The 16,666-nt window shown below is 43.6% G+C and overlaps 1 protein-coding gene across 1 annotated transcript in view; it reads right to left on the bottom strand.

Annotated features, from left to right (window-relative positions):
* Positions 1-16,666, bottom strand: part of LOC106590285 (WW domain binding protein VOPP1) — a 94,208-nt gene that overhangs the window by 35,452 nt on the left and 42,090 nt on the right. The gene's annotated exons all lie outside the window — the stretch shown is intronic.

The raw sequence follows: 16,666 nt of genomic DNA, 5'->3' as shown, positions 1-16,666 counted from the left end.
CTAACTGACCTAAGACAGGGAATTTGTAGTAGGACTAAATGTCAGGAATTGTGAAAAACTAAGTTTAAATGTAAACTTCTGACTTCAACTGTAAGTGCATTGAGGACAAGGTCCCCACAGTGACCTACGTACATATCCCAACCAGAAGCCATGGACAACAGATGCACTGAGGTAAAGGCTAGAGCAGCTGCTTTCACGGAGCCGGACACTAATCCGGATGCTTATAAGAAATCATTCTACGGCCTCTGACGAACCATTGAACAGTCAAAGCTTAAATACAGGACTAAGAACGAATCCTAGCACACCGGCTCTGACGCTCGTCAGATATGGCAGGGCTTGCAAACTATCACAGCTTACAAAGGGAAACCCAGCCGCGAGATGCCCAGTGACGCATCACCGCTTGGTATGGAAACTGCTTGGCATCCGACCGTAAGGTGCTACAGAGGGTAGTGCATACTGCCAAGTATTGGTGCTAACCGTGTGTTATAGGATGCTAGCATGCTAGTTAGCTAGTTAGCTACGGCGTCATAGGACACGGTGCACTAGGTGGGTTTTCACGGAAGAATACTGTACCAAGTTAGCTAGCGGAATAAACTAAGTTTGAGCCTATTCCTGGAAACATTGAACCACTGTAGTTTACATCAATTTTAATTTCTAGTGGTAGCTAGAAAAGTTATATTTTAGTGTTTTAGTGTTTCAGTGAATTGTTAGTGAGGGAGGCCCTGCTCTCTCGCTTCCCCAGTTGTTTAGTTAATTTTTCATGCCAATCTCCTTTGCATTAGCGTAGCCTCTCCTGTAGCCTATCAACTATGTGTCGGTCTATCCCTGTTCTCTCCTCTCTGCACAGGCCATACAAACGCTTCACATCGCGTGGCTGCTGCCACTCTAACCTGGTGGTCCCAGCGCGCACGACCCACGTGGAGTTCCAGGTCTCCGGCAGCCTCTGGAACTGCCGATCTGCAGCCAACAAGGCAGAGTTCATATCAGCCTATGCTACCCTCCAGTCCCTCGACTTCTTGGCGCTGACGGAAACATGGATTACCACAGAAAACACTGCTACTCCTACTGCTCTCTCCTCGTCTGACCACGTGTTCTCGCACACCCCGAGAGCATCTGGCCAGCGGGGTGGTGGCACTGGAATCCTCATCTCTCCCAAGTGGACATTCTCGCTTTCTCCCCTGACCCATCTGTCTATCGCCTCCTTTGAATTCCATGCTGTCACAATCACTAGCCCATTCAAGCTTAACATCCTTACCATTTATCGCCCTCCAGGTTCCCTTGGAGAGTTCATCAATGAGCTTGACGCCTTGATAAGTTCCTTTCCTGAGGATGGCTCACCCCTCACAGTTCTGGGTGACTTTAACCTCCCTACGTCTACCTTTGACTCATTTCTCTCTGCCTCCTTCTTTCCACTCCTCTCCTCTTTTGACCTCACCCTCTCACCGTCCCCCCCTACTCACAAGGCAGGCAATACGCTTGACCTCATCTTCACTAGATGCTGTTCTTCTACTAATCTCACTGCAACTCCCCTCCAAGTCTCCGATCACTACCTTGTATCCTTTTCCCTCTCGCTCTCCTCCAACACTACTCACTCTGCCCCTACTCAGATGGTATTGCGCCGTCGCAACCTTCGCTCTCTCTCTCCTGCTACTCTCTCCTCTTCCATCCTATCATCTCTTCCCTCTGCTCAATCCTTCTCCAACCAATCTCCTGATTCTGCCTCCTCAACCCTCCTCTCCTCCCTTCCTGCATCCTTTGACTCTCTATGTCCCATATCCTCCCGACCGGCTCGGTCCTCCCCTCCTGCTCCGTGGCTTGACGACTCATTGCGAGCTCACAGACCAGGGCTCCGGGCAGCCGAGCGGAAATGGAGGAAAACTAGCCTCCCTGCGGACCTGGCATCTTTTCACTCCCTCCTCTCTACATTTTCCTCCTCTGTTTCTGCTGCTAAAGCCACTTTCTACCACTCTAACTTCCAAGCATCTGCCTCTAACCCTAGGAAGCTCTTTGCCACCTTCTCCTACCTCCTGAATCCTCCTCCCCCTCCCCCCCTCCTCCCTCTCTGCGGATGACTTCGTCAACCATTTTGAAAAGAAGGTCGACGACATCCGATCCTCGTTTGTTAAGTCAAACGACACCGCTGGTCCTGCTCACACTGCCCTACCCTATGCTTTGACCTCTTTCTCCCCTCTCTCTCCAGATGAAATCTTGCGTCTTGTGATGGCCGGCCGCCCAACAACCTGCCCGCTTGACCCTATCCCCTCCTCTCTTCTCCAGACCATTTCCGGAGACCTTCTCCCTTACCTTACCTCGCTCATCAACTCATCCTTGACCGCTGGCTACGTCCCTTTCGTCTTCAAGAGAGCCAGAGTTGCACCCCTTCTCAAAAAACCTACACTCGATCCCTCCAATGTCAACAACTACAGACCAGTATCCCTTCTTTCATTTCTCTCCAAAACTCTTGAACGTGCCGTCCTTGGCCAGCTCTCCTGCTATCTCTCTCAGAATGACCTTCTCGATCCAAATCTGTCAGGTTTCAAGGCTGGTCATTCAACTGAGACTGCTCTTCTCTGTGTCACGGAGGCTCTCCGCACTGCTAAAGCTAACTCTCTCTCCTCTGCTCTCATCCTTCTAGACCTATCTGCTGCCTTTGATACTGTGAACCATCAGATCCTCCTCTCCACCCTCTCCGAGTTGTGTATCTCCGGCGCGGCTCACTCTTGGATTGCGTCCTACCTGACAGGTCGCTCCTACCAGGTGGCATGGCGAGAATCCGTCTCCGCACCACGTGCTCTCACCACTGGTGTCCCCCAGGGCTCAGTTCTAGGCCCTCTCCTATTCTTGCTATACACCAAGTCACTTGGCTCTGTCATATCCTCACATGGTCTCTCCTATCATTGCTACGCAGACAACACACAATTAATCTTCTCCTTTCCCCCTTCTGATAACCAGGTGGCGAATCGCATCTCTGCATGTCTGGCAGACATATCAGTGTGGATGACGGATCACCACCTCAAGCTGAACCTCAGCAAGACGGAGCTGCTCTTCCTCCCGGGGAAGGACTGCCCTTTCCATGATCTCGCCATCACGGTGGACAACTCCATTGTGTCCTCCTCCCAGAGTGCTAAGAGCCTCGGCGTGACCCTGGACAACACCCTGTCGTTCTCCGCTAACATCAAGGCGGTGACCCGATCCTGTAGGTTCATGCTATACAACATTCGCAGAGTACGACCCTGCCTTACACAGGAAGCGGTGCAGGTCCTAATCCAGGCACTTGTCATCTCCTGTCTGGATTACTGCAACTCCCTGTTGGCGGGGCTCCCTGCCTGTGCCATTAAACCCCTACAACTCATCCAGAACGCCGCAGCCCGTCTGGTGTTCAACCTTCCGAAGTTCTCTCACGTCACCCCGCTCCTCCGCACACTCCACTGGCTTCCAGTTGAAGCTCGCATCTGCTACAAGACCACGGTGCTTGCCTACGGAGCTGTGAGGGGAACAGCACCTCTGTACCTTCAGGCTCTGATCAGGCCCTACACCCAAACAAGGGCACTGCGTTCATCCACCTCTGGCCTGCTGGCCCCCCTAACTCTGCGGAAGCACAGTTCCCACTCAGCCCAGTCAAAACTGTTCGCTGCTCTGGCACCCCAATGGTGGAACAAGCTCCCTCACGACGCCAGGACAGCGGAGGCAATCACCACCTTCCGTAGACACCTGAAACCCCACCTCTTTAAGGAATACCTGGGATAGGATATAGTAATCTTTCTAACCCCCCCCCCCCCCCCCTCAAAAAAAGATATAGATGTACTATTGTAAAGTGGTTGTTCCACTGGATATCTTAAGGTGAATGCACCAATTTGTAAGTCGCTCTGGATAAGAGCGTCTGCTAAATGACGTAAATGTAAATGTAAGTACATACAGGACCTCTATACCAGGCGGTGTCAGAAGAAGGCCCAGAAATTGTCAAAGACTCCACCCAAGTCATAGACTGTGCTCTATGCTACCACACGTCAAGCGGTACCGGAGCGCCAAGTCTGGGACCAAAAGGCTCCTTAACAGCTTCTACCCCCAAGCAATAAGACTGCTGAACAGTTAATCAAATGGTTACCCTGACTATTTGCATTGACACTCTTTTTATTTGCACTGCTGCTACTCTTTATTATCTATCCTGATTGCCTAGTCACTTTTACCTCTACTTACATGTACATATTACCTCCACTACCTTGTACTCCTGCACATTGACCCGGTACTGGTACTCCTTGTATATAGTATTGTTATAGTTATATTGTGTTACCATTTCCTTTTTGCAAATGTTTCTTACTTTATAACTCTGCATTGTTGGGAAAGGGCTCGTAAGTAAGCATTTCACAGTAAAGTCTACACCTGTTGTATTCGACGCATGTGGCAAATAACATTTTATTTGATTTAACATAACACGAGAGATAATGACGGTCGGCCTCCTGGCAGTTCAGACAAATTGTTTCATACATCCTTCTCTAGCAGTCAGATGAAAACATCAACGGATTCTCTAATACTGTCACCATGCTCACAAAAAGCAGCCAAAACAAAGGGGTGAGTTCATTCCCAATGACAGGCTCTGTATCATCACACAACCTCTGTTGTTTACAAAGCATCTGTCAGCGCTCCTCTGGGTAACAGGGCATCTGGTTCACATTAATAACTGACCTCCTGGGTCACTTTAGCTTTCACTGCCTTTAGAAGGGGGGGGGGGGGGGACGCTGCCTTGTCACATTTACACAAACTTCTCTGCCCTTGTCACCTCAGTTACCCCTTTCTGGTCCTGTCACCGACATCGCCTCTCTTGACCTTTCAACCCAGTCACCTCCATCACGCCTCTGCCCCAGTCGCTACGTCACCGCTCTTCTGATGTCACCTCCATCACCCATCTACTGCTCTCACCTACATCAGTGGTTTCCAAAACTCTACTCTGAGGCGTTTCACAATTTGGTTGTAGCCCTAAACCAGCTCACCTGATTAAAGTAGTCAAAGGGCTTGATAATTACTTGACAAGTTGAATCAGGTGCGATAGCTCTGAAATACATGGAACGGCTGGGGTCCCCGATGAGGTTTGAAAACCCCTGACCTACTCCTCAAAGAGGTAGGCCTAGATAGTTGGTATGCTATGTAAAGCAAACCAGGGGAAAAACAAAGGATGTGGCGCCTTTGTAATGAATAAGCTTGTGGCGGCCATGACATTTTGTCAACCGGTGATGGTCAAGCAAATAACTGCTGGTCTCATAGTAATTGACCGTTAATGAACATAAACATGTTTAGCATCTCCTGGCTTCCACACATAGCCTACATGCCACTGACGCAGACCATCGACATTTTAAAAAGTCTAATGAAGCCATTTAATATAGCCTACACCATCACAATAAATCCATGATTTATCTTTGACACGTCTAAAGAAACATGATATGAAGAAAATGTAGTCTATTCCAGAAGAACATAATAGCGTACTCAGACATCATGTTAGGCCTTGATCTGAATATGCCATATGGCTATGGGCTACACTAGTTCATTTAGCAGACAAGATTTGCTTTGAATTCTGTGGCATTATTTTATAGTATGAAGAATAAAATTGAACATAGCTGAATAAAATAGAAAGGATATTTTCAACAAAAGATTTCAAAGGGAGGGCGCACATGCGGCTATTTTGTGTTGAGCGGTTAGCAAAGAAACAGGTCCTCCTATATGCTTAATTTAGAGTTATTTATGCAACTTTAGATGTGATACAAACATTGGCTATGTTTTGAATTGTAATACATTCTAAGGCTGCATGATACGACTCTAATGATGACTTGAAAAAAGTTGCATGAAAGGCATGAGCTCTGCTTAGTTTTTTGCGCAGGCTGTACACACTTCATCAGTCTCTCACTCACAATTTGACAAGCACTTGATAATATTCTCACCAGGCCTCGAATTTCCCGGTGGCATCCCCCTTGTGTGGCCGTTGTGTCCTTGGGCTGAATATAATCATTATAATTCCCTTCTTCCGGCTGCCAATCGCCGTGCTCCGAAACACCTCTCACTCACATGGCTCTCTCAGATGTCTCAATTCTTATTAGCCAATGCCTGTCACGTGATTGGGTCCTTCTCACAGGCATCTCAGCTCCAAAACAGGCTACAAATTTAGACAGACACATCGGAGATGCAACTGCGCGTGTCCTTCCGAGGTGCATATTGAAGATGTTAGAACTGTCTACATTTACTTTTCGTCAGCCAACAAGATGAGTAGGCCAAAAGCACTAGCCTAAGTCAATCTACTATCCCCCATTGTACAAAAGTTGACCTACACTATTGGTCAACTTGTCCTGTGCGAGAAATAAGTATTCCATACATACTTTGGGACAGTTGTGGGATGCGATAGATCCCAAATGAATACAACCAACTCACATTAAAAACATTGAGGCTGATGCAACAGATCAGATCATTAAGCTTAAAATGTTAATCAACTATTAGGCTATTTCTTCAAATTATAAGCGCAACCTTATCAAAACATAAGTCTAAGGGCTAGGCTACATGAGGTATGCGACTATGATTTGAAAAAGTAAAAAAATGCATGGGCTCTTTCTTGCCATTGCTGCACACACTGGAAATCCTTCACAAGCGATAATATTGTCACCCATCAGATTATTCTTAATTTAATTTTGTCTTTACATATAATAAATAATATACTGTATGTGTGAAATTAGTTTTGATTTAGAATGGACCATTATCTTGCACCTGTCTCAGAACAGGGGAAAAAAATAAATGCCATCTATGCACTTAAATAGCGAATGGGGGACGCTTTTCTCGTGGTTCATTTTCATGCCAGCCAGGTAGGCTATACCCCTGTTGTCAAGTGAACCAAGTGTGCTTAACATTAGGAAAGTTGAGAAATAAATATAGTAGGCCAAGCCTATAGAAAGCTGAAGGAATCCTCATCTTTTTAATAAGATCATCAAAACTGTGTTGTTCTCACGCAATTGCATAGCCTATGGAAATGTTGCGCAACATGAGCACATGGGCTCTTATGAAGTGCTTGATTTGATTTTCGCCAACATTTGCATTGATGTCAGAGTGATTAGAGGGACAATAGAGTGCTGATTACCAGGCAGTTAGCAAGTTTGGTAGGCTACTAATGACCATCAGCAGCATCAGAGGTTGGAGAAGCCTAGTTGCCATGACTAACTGGTCAAGTGGAATTTGACTGCATTCATGACTGGTGAGAGCGGGTGTGGCGGTAATACGGTCACCGCAACAGCCCTAGTAATGGATCTTGTAAATCCAACATTGGCATCAATGCATGATTTACACACAAATTCAAGTTACATGCATGTTTCTCAAGTTGGGATGTAGCCCTTACAGCACAGTTGGTGGTTAGAACCTTGAATATTAAATGTAACCCCATATTGCCATCATTTAAAATGACAACTTGTTCTCCACTGACCTTCCAGTTTACATTTAATCAGATAATAAAAACGCCTGCCTTGACTTCCTCCCAGACAAAAGGGGAAAAGTGCTGGCTTAGGGTTTTCATAGAGAGATTAAAGCCAGAGGACACAGGGGCACTTACATGACTATGATATGGGAAGTAGAAATTCTGGAAATTACCATTGGGTGAAGCGCCTGATAAAGCTGAAAGAATAGAGCTGTGTGAGGCTTTATGAATCTACAGCTTATGGTGGATGACCCTGAGGGGAGAGGTCTCTTACCGTTGTCATGCTTGGTATTGTTTTCGCTTGCAGGGGGATAGAGGGGGTCAGAGGCAGGGTGGATCGATAGATTCAGCGGGACAAAGTGCAAAACCTTTATTAGACACCCATCTATCCCCCTGCCCACATGACAAAACACACAGACCAAATCTGTCATCAGTTGACAGGTTATTCTGACCCTCCCCAGGGCCAGGTCAGGAGATACCTGGAGCTGTTTGGAATGCACCCCTCACTCCCACTCTCTTTCTTCTCTCCTTTACCTCTTCTCCTCATCCACAGAACAGTATGGCCCTATAGACTTATCTCCAGCCCTTTATGGAGGTATTACCTGATAAGACAGTGATTAAGATACACAAGTGACAATTCGTTGAGTTATAACACATACAGGCATGCACACACACACACACACACACACACACACACACACACACACACCACACACACACACACACACACACACACACACACACACACACACACACACACAGAGAGAGAAAAGAGTCAGAGAGACAAATTGAGTGTGTGTGTGTGTGTGTGTGTGTGTGTGTGTGTGTGTGTGTGTGTGTGTGTGTGTGTCAGCATGCGTGTTTGTTCTTGTTCCGTTAACAATCCAAACTCCACAGCTGTAGGCTCCCATGGCACCTCACACAATCCCACCTCATATTTAATCAATGGTACCTTGTTTGTATTCAACGCCAGAGACACGATTGCTTACAAATGGAGTGCGGTACCCCGAGATAAAGCAGGGCTGAACGTTTGCAACGCTTCCCTCCTGGTGAGCTCATGAACTTGACGAAATGACAAGTCGGCTACATCAAAGACCGATTTGCTTTAGAGGTTTACTCCAGCGGTAGGTGCCTAAGACATTGACTGAAACTGCACTCTATTCCCTATATAGTGCATTACCTTTGCCCAGAGCCCTATGGGCCTTGGTCGAAAGTAGTGCACTACTGTATATAGGGAATAGGGTGCCATGTGGGACGCAGACAGTCATCAAAATGAACCCAGGAGTAAAGAGAGCACAATAAATCCCCGTTGCCAGGGAAACTGATGACGAAACCGGTTATAACAAGACTTTGTTCTCAGTATTTGGGAAAAGACATTTGTAAACAAGCATGAAATAAATGTATACGGTAAGATATAGCGTCGCCAATGGGCTTTGAAATTCATAACCAGTACTTAAAAGTGCAATACCTTCCACTTAATTTCAACACATAGATATGACATTAAGGACCAGTGGAATTAACCTCCAGAGGAGATATTAACATAGTCAATGAGCAATGTAAAAGGGAGACACTGACAATGACATTAGGAGAGCCAAATAGAATATAGGAACAATGGCCATATAAATTGAAGCAATGCAATCAAAGCTGCAGGGTAATGACACATAATACCGGTGCATGATGGGAGACAGCTCACCATTTGATGAAGTCAGAGACCAATTTTTGGTGGAATGAATTCTGTTCAACTGAGGAAAATGTTGAAGATTTTCTATGAATAAAAAGAAAGACTGGTGTTCTGTAGCTGCAGTTATACACCACAATCCAAAATGAATGGAACATTTTTCTGATTTATGGTGCTTATCTTTTCCATTAATTTGGGGTTGAACCATATAGCTAGATCTACACAACCGATGGCCTGGGTCATCTTGACATTTGAGGTCTGAAAATGTTGGATTTTGGAGAGTAATGCCCCTTTAGACAGGCAGGAAAAGTGGCCATCCCCTAAATCAGACTCAAACTGCAGTGTTGCCAGGTTAGGCTGGATTGAGTCTAGGAGTAGTTACCCTCCTCTGAGGTCCACTCTCTGAGATAGCGCCAATAACATCCACCAAAGTAGAATTAAGCTCTTTATGCCTTGGTCAGAGTCCCAGACAACCTCAATAACAGTCAAAATTGCTTTTTCTAAGGAAAGCCTCAGGGGAAATGATTTTCTTCTGTCTGCCATGGTTATTTTAGTAGGACATTTCAAGTGTGTTGAATGGATGAAATTCAAATAAGTTTGAGGACCTGTTGGAGTTGAACAGTCAACGGTCGATTCAAGCAATTCTTGGAAAGAGCTGTGGCACATACAGTCCCTTCAGAAAGTATTCACACCCCTTGACTTTTTCAAAATGTTGTTGTTACAAAGTGGGATTAAAATGGAAAAATGTCATATAATATGTTGCATGGACTGTGTTTTAACATGATTTTTGAATGACTACCTCATCTCTGTACGTCACACATACAATTATCTGTATGGTCCCTCATTCAAGTAGTGCATTTTAAACACAGATTCAACCACAAAGACCAGGGAGGTTTTCCAATGCCTCGCAAAGAAGGGCACCTATTGGTAGATGAGTAAAAAATGTAAATAAAAAGCAGACATTGAATATCCCTTTAAGCATGGTGAGGTTACACTTTGGATGGTGTATCAATACACACAGTCACTACAAAGATACAGGCATCCTACCCAACTCAGTTGCCAGAGAGGAAGGAAACCGCTCAGGGATTTCACCATGAGGCCAATGGTGAAACAGTTACAGAGTTTAGGAGAACATTTTGTTGATCCATCTTTAGTTGTAGTTACTCCACAATACTAACCTAATTGACAAGTGAAAAGTAAGCCTGTACAGAATAAAAAAATATTTAAAAAAATGCATTGTTTGCAACAAGTAACTAAAGTAAACTACAATAGAGTGTCCTGAATACAAATTGTTATGTTTGTTGCAAATCCAATTCAACACATTGCTGAGTACCGCTCTCCATATTTTTAAGCACAGTGGTGGCTGCATCATGTTATGGGTATGCTTGTAATCTTTAAGGACTGGAGGGGGAGGGCTTCAGGATAAAAAAATGTACGGAATGGAGTAAAGCACAGGCAAAATCCTAGAGGAAAACCTGGTTCAGTCTGCTTTCCACCAGACACTGGGAGATTGATTCACTTTTCAGCAGGACAGTAACACAATGACAAATAAACACTGGAATTGCTTACCAAGAAGACAGTGAATGTTCCTGAATTGCCGAGTTTAAGTTTTGACCTGAAAATGGTTGTCGAGCAATGATCAACAACCAACTTGACAGAGCATGAAGAATTTAGAAAATATTAAAATAGGCAAATGTTTCCCAATCCAGGTTTAGAAAGCTCTTAGACACTTCCCCAGAAAGACTCACAGCTGTAATTGCTGCCAAAGATGATTCTAACATGTATTTTTCTGAAGGCACTCTCACCATTATTTTTCATAAACTAAAGGGCAATTCCACAGTAACAGAATTATGCTGAGACCACTAAAATGTATGCCAAACAAAAAACGTTGATTTCGACATTTAACACACCATACAACTATGCCAATGACTGCTTTGAACAACTGACACAGTAAAAAAATACATGTTTATGTGAAACTGTGCAGATGCAAAGTTTGTTAACAGAATTACTCTAAAATAGATTTTTTATTCTGTTACCAAACTTTGTATTTACACAGTTCTTCCTCTAAATGTGTTTTTGTAAATTGTTCAGTTACAATTGTTGAAAGTAGTCCTTGTACATAGAGTTCTATAGAGTTCTATAGTTTGTGACTTTGAAGTCAATGGTTTTTGTTTGGTATACACTTTAAAGTGAAATCTGAGTCTCAGCGTAATTCCGTTACCATGGAAGTACCCATACAAGTACTATACACACATTTCTAACCAACCTAAGACAATCAAACACCCTTTTGAGCATTTCAAACAAAGCCCGAAGTCTGAATATAACAGGCTAATGTTCTTACTCAGCAAGAGTGCAACGTAAGAGAGATCTCTGCTATGACCAAAAGCCATTTAAAAGACCAGGGCCTGGAAAGCCTTACTCTGCAACAACCTCTTTCTGCTTTGAGTAAGTGTCAAGATGTCAAGGGCTTTGAGATCCTGTGCTGGGTATCCCACTGGAGGAATGCCTCCACTGGCCTTGTGCCCATCAACCCTTTTTCCAAATATGCAGTGTACTATGTTCGATTTACATCATAGTGCACTATTCAGAACCTATGCTTATAGGAATAACAGATAGGTGTCAATACAGTATCAAAGTACACAGTAGTAATCAAAAACTATTGGAATCATCGAAGGAACTGAAACATTCGCTTACAGTGTATTTGGTAAAGAACCAATCTATTAGAATCAGTTATAGGAATGATATTGTCCCGGTACACATGTTAAAATTCGCCTTGGGTTTGAGGGAGACACGGTGCTGTCTGTGTCTCCATCATGATTGACAAGTGGTTTTGTGACTGATGAGGCGCAGGCCCATGACGTGCGTTTACACAGACGTCACCTCGCTCTGTGGGGAAACTGGGTGGGTTTGTTAAGCCTCACAGTAACACAGCAAATAGAGCAACAAACATAAACCTATTTCTGGAGACGGAGGTAACATACATAATGTATGATATCCCTCTTATCCTATATTGCGTTTGCACTTTTTGCTGTACTCTTGTGGGTAACATTTTAGAGCTCATCAAAATACTGTGAATGGTCTGGTACTTCATCCGAGTATAGTTTAGCCTAATATTGCCCACTCTAATTGTTTATGCATTGATGGCTAATTAGCTGCTAGTGCTAGCACACGTTTAGTATTTGGTATTTTATTAGGATCCCCATTAGCTGTTGCAAAAGATGACATAAAACATGACATAATACAGAACACCAATAGACAAGAACTGCTCAAGGACAGAACTACATAATTTTTTTTTAAAGGCACACGTAGCCAAATATCAATACATACACACAATCTTTCTAGGTCAAATAGGAGAGAGGTGTTGTTCCATGAGGTGTTGCTTTATCCGTTTTTTGAAACCAGGTTTGATGTTCATTTAAGCAATATGAGATGGAACTGAGTTCCATGCAATAATGGCTCTATAATACTGTATGCTTTCTTGAATTTGTTCTTGATTTGGGGACTGTGAAAAGACCCCTGGTGGCATGTCTGATGGGGTAAGAGTGTGTGTGTGTGTGTGTGTGTGTGTGTGTGTGTGTGTGTGTGTGTGTGTGTGTGTGTGTGTGTGTGTGTGTGTGTGTGTGTGTGTGTGTGTGTGTGTGTGTGTGTGTGTGTGTGTGTCAGAGCTGTGTGTAAATTGACTATGAAAACAATTTGGGATTTTCCACACATTAATGTTTCCTATAAAAATAAATGATACATATGCATTACACATTATGTTACACACATGCATTACACATACTGTAAGTATTTGTTAAGTACTTTATTTAATGCACTTGTGAAGTAGTGAATTAATGTGGCAGTGGGGGACACGTAGGCTTAAAAAACACACATTGTAGTCCTGCATGGAATGAGCTTGCTGATGAAAATAAGCCACTGTTGTGATGTGGATAATTACAAACTAATGATAACCTTTAAACAGACTGCGTTTAATTGCACTCGGTCATTAGTGGCAAACAAAAGATGACCTTTTTGTTTGAAGAGCAGACACCAATGAGTCATTTTCATATAGGTAATCTATTTTCCATCTTCAACGCACTGCTAATTTTGTTGTCACAAAGATCGATTCTATTTGACTAAAACATGGAACTTCTGCCCAATGTCATTCTCTAAAATGTATTTCTCTCCAGAGTTTGAAAAACACCATAATTACACCAAAACGGTCCTACTTAGAACTCAAGATTGTGAAGTTTGTTCCACTTTATGTATCCATTACATACTGTTGATGAGAATTCCATCCCTATGATGGAAGAAAAACATTTAGAAATGCCAACTAAGCCAGAGTAACTTCAAACCACGATAATACCCTGCCCGAAAAGAGAGAACACATTTTAAAAGAGAATTAAACATTAAGAGTTTAATAAGTCCATTGCATAAACAACCTCATTATTCGAGGTCAAACTCTTCCATACAAATGTTGTCTGAAAATCAATTTGTGTGAAAAATAACTAAATTGCAAAGTGACTCCTGAAGCCAAAACCCACATAAACTGTGTCTATATGGAGTTAGGGCTGTTAGGGTGACCATATAGCTTCCCTGTGGCTCAGTTGGTAGAGCATGGTGTTTGCAACTCCAGCATGGTGTGTGCAATGCCAGGGTTGTGGGTTCGATTCCCACAGGGGGCCAGTACAAAAAAAATGAATGAAATATATGAAATGTATGCATTCACTACTGTAAGTCGCTCTGGATAAGAGCGTCTGCTAAATGACTAAAATGTAAATGCATATTACCACCACACCGGGCAGTTAAATTCCATGGTAACTAAGCTTCTCCAAAACTGAGCTCTGATGCCGCTGATGGTCATTAGTAGCCAACCAAACTTGCTAACTGCCAGTTGGTAATGGTGCTCCAATGTCACTCTAATCACTCTGGCAATCGAAAATCTAATTTGAGCACATGTTGCGCAACAGAGTTTTGATGGCCTCTATTATTAATAAAAAGAGGAGGATCCCATCAGCTTTCTATAGGCTAGGTCTACTATATTTAATGAAATATTAAGCACATTGCTTCGCTTTCAACAGGTGTAGCCTACCTGGCTAGCATGAAAATGAGCCGCACGAAAAGCGTCATCCATTTGCTATGTTAGTGCATTTCCCCCTGCCCCCGTTCCGACAGGTGCATGATAAGGGTCCATTATAAATCAAAACTAATTTCACACATATATTATTTAGTATATGTAAAGACAAGATTGAGGGTAGTCTGATGGGTGACAATATTATCACTTGTGAATGATGCCCAGCATGTGCAGTCTAAGGGGGGGGGGGACTTTTTTCAATCAAAGTCACACATGTTGCCTAGCCTATAGGCCTACAGTGAGGGAAAAAAGTATTTGATCCCCTGCTGATTTTGTACATTTGCCCACTGTCAAAGAAATGATCAGTCTATAATTTTAATGGTAGGCTTATTTGAACAGTGAGAGACAGAATAACAACAAAAAATACAGAAAAACGCATGTCAAAAATGTTATAAATCGATTAGCATTTTAATGAGGGAAATAAGTATTTGACCCCCTATCAATCAGAAAGATTTCTGGCTCCCAGGTGTCTTTTATACAGGTAACGAGCTGAGATTAGGAGCACACTCTTAAAGGGAGTGCTCCTAATCTCAGTTTGTTACCTGTATAAAATACACCTGTCCACAGAAGCAATCAATCAATCAGATTTCAAACTCTCCACCATGGCCAAGACCAAAGAGCTCTCCAAGGATGTCAGGGACAAGATTGTAGACCTACACAAGGCTGGAATGGCCTACAAGACCATCGCCAAGCAGCTTGGTGAGAAGGTGACAACAGTTGGTGCGATTATTCGCAAATGGAAGAAACACAAAAGAACTGTCAATCTCCCTCGGCCTGGGGCTCCATGCAAGATCTCACCTCGTGGAGTTGCAATGATCATGAGAAGGGTGAGGAATCAGCCCAGAACTACACGGGAGGATCTTGTCAATGATCTCAAGGCAGCTGGGACCATAGTCACCAAGAAAACAATTGGTAACACACTACGCCGTGAAGGACTGAAATCCTGCAGCGCCCGCAAGGTCCCCCTGCTCAAGAAAGCACATATACATGCCCGTCTGAAGTTTGCCAATCAACATCTGAATGATTCAGAGGACAACTGGGTGAAAGTGTTTTGGTCAGATGAGACCAAAATGGAGCTCTTTGGCATCAACTCAACTCGCCGTGTTTGGAGGAGGAGGAACGCTGCCTATGACCCCAAGAACACCATCCCCACCGTCAAATATGGAGGTGGAAACATTATGCTTTGGGGGTGTTTTTCTGCTAAGGGGACAGGACAATTTCACCGCATCAAAGGGACGATGGACGGGGACATGTACCGTCAAATCTTGGGTGAGAACCTTCTTCCCTCAGCCAGGGCATTGAAAATGGGTCGTGGATGGGTATTCCAGCATGACAATGACCCAAAACACACGGCCAAGGCAACAAAGGAGTGGCTCAAGAAGAATCACATTAAGGTCCTGGAGTGACCTAGCCAGTCTCCAGACCTTAATCCCATAGAAAATCTGTGGAGGGAGCTGAAGGTTCGAGTAGCTAAATGTCAGCCTCGAAACCTTAATGACTTGGAGAAGATCTGCAAAGAGGAGTGGGACAAAATCCCTCCGGAGATGTGTGCCAACCTGGTGGCCAACTACAAGAAACGTCTGACCTCTGTGATTGCCAGCAAGGGTTTTGCCACCAAGTACTAAGTCATGTTTTGCAGAGGGGTCAAATAATTATTTCCCTCATTAAAATGCAAATCATTTTATACCATTTTTGACATGCGTTGTTTGTTGTTATTCTGTCTCTCACTGTTCAAATAAACCTACAATTAAAATTATAGACTGATCATTTCTTTGTCAGTGGGCAAACGTACAAAATCAGCAGGGGATCAAATTATTTTTTCCCTCACTGTATATGTTTCGATAAGGTTTACATCACAACTAAAGTGTCCAAATAACTCCAAATGTAGCCTATAGGCCTAAGACCCCTGAAACAGGGTTGGAGAGCCCATAGCCTACAGAGCCTAGTGAAACGTGTTCTTATAAACCCAGTCATTGTGCAATCGCGTGCGAAAACAGAGTTGACTGGCCATTATTTAAAAAGAGGATCCCAGCTTTCTCATGCTATATGTATTACTCAATTCTTAAAATAAAGCAAATTAATCCATTTAACAAACAGTGTAGGGGGGGGGGGGGGGGCTATAATGGTCTATATACACTGCTCAAAAAAATAAAGGGAACACTTAAACAACACAATGTAACTCCAAGTCAATCACACTTCTGTGAAATCAAACTGTCCACTTAGGAAGCAACACTGATTGACAATAAATGTCACATGCTGTTGTGCAAATGGAATAGACAACAGGTGGAAATTATAGGCAATTAGCAAGACACCCCCAATAAAGGAGTGGTTCTGCAGGTGGGGATCACAGACCACTTCTCAGTTCCTATGCTTCCTGGCTGATGTTTTGGTCACTTTTGAATGCTGGTGATGCTTTCACTCTAGTGGTAGCATG

The sequence above is a fragment of the Salmo salar genome, chromosome 29 (genome assembly GCF_965601325.2).
Source record: "Salmo salar chromosome 29, fSalSal1, whole genome shotgun sequence".
Lineage (NCBI taxonomy): Eukaryota > Metazoa > Chordata > Actinopteri > Salmoniformes > Salmonidae > Salmo > Salmo salar.
Note: the sequence above shows the minus strand (reverse complement) of the source record. Positions and strands in the feature narration are given on the sequence as shown.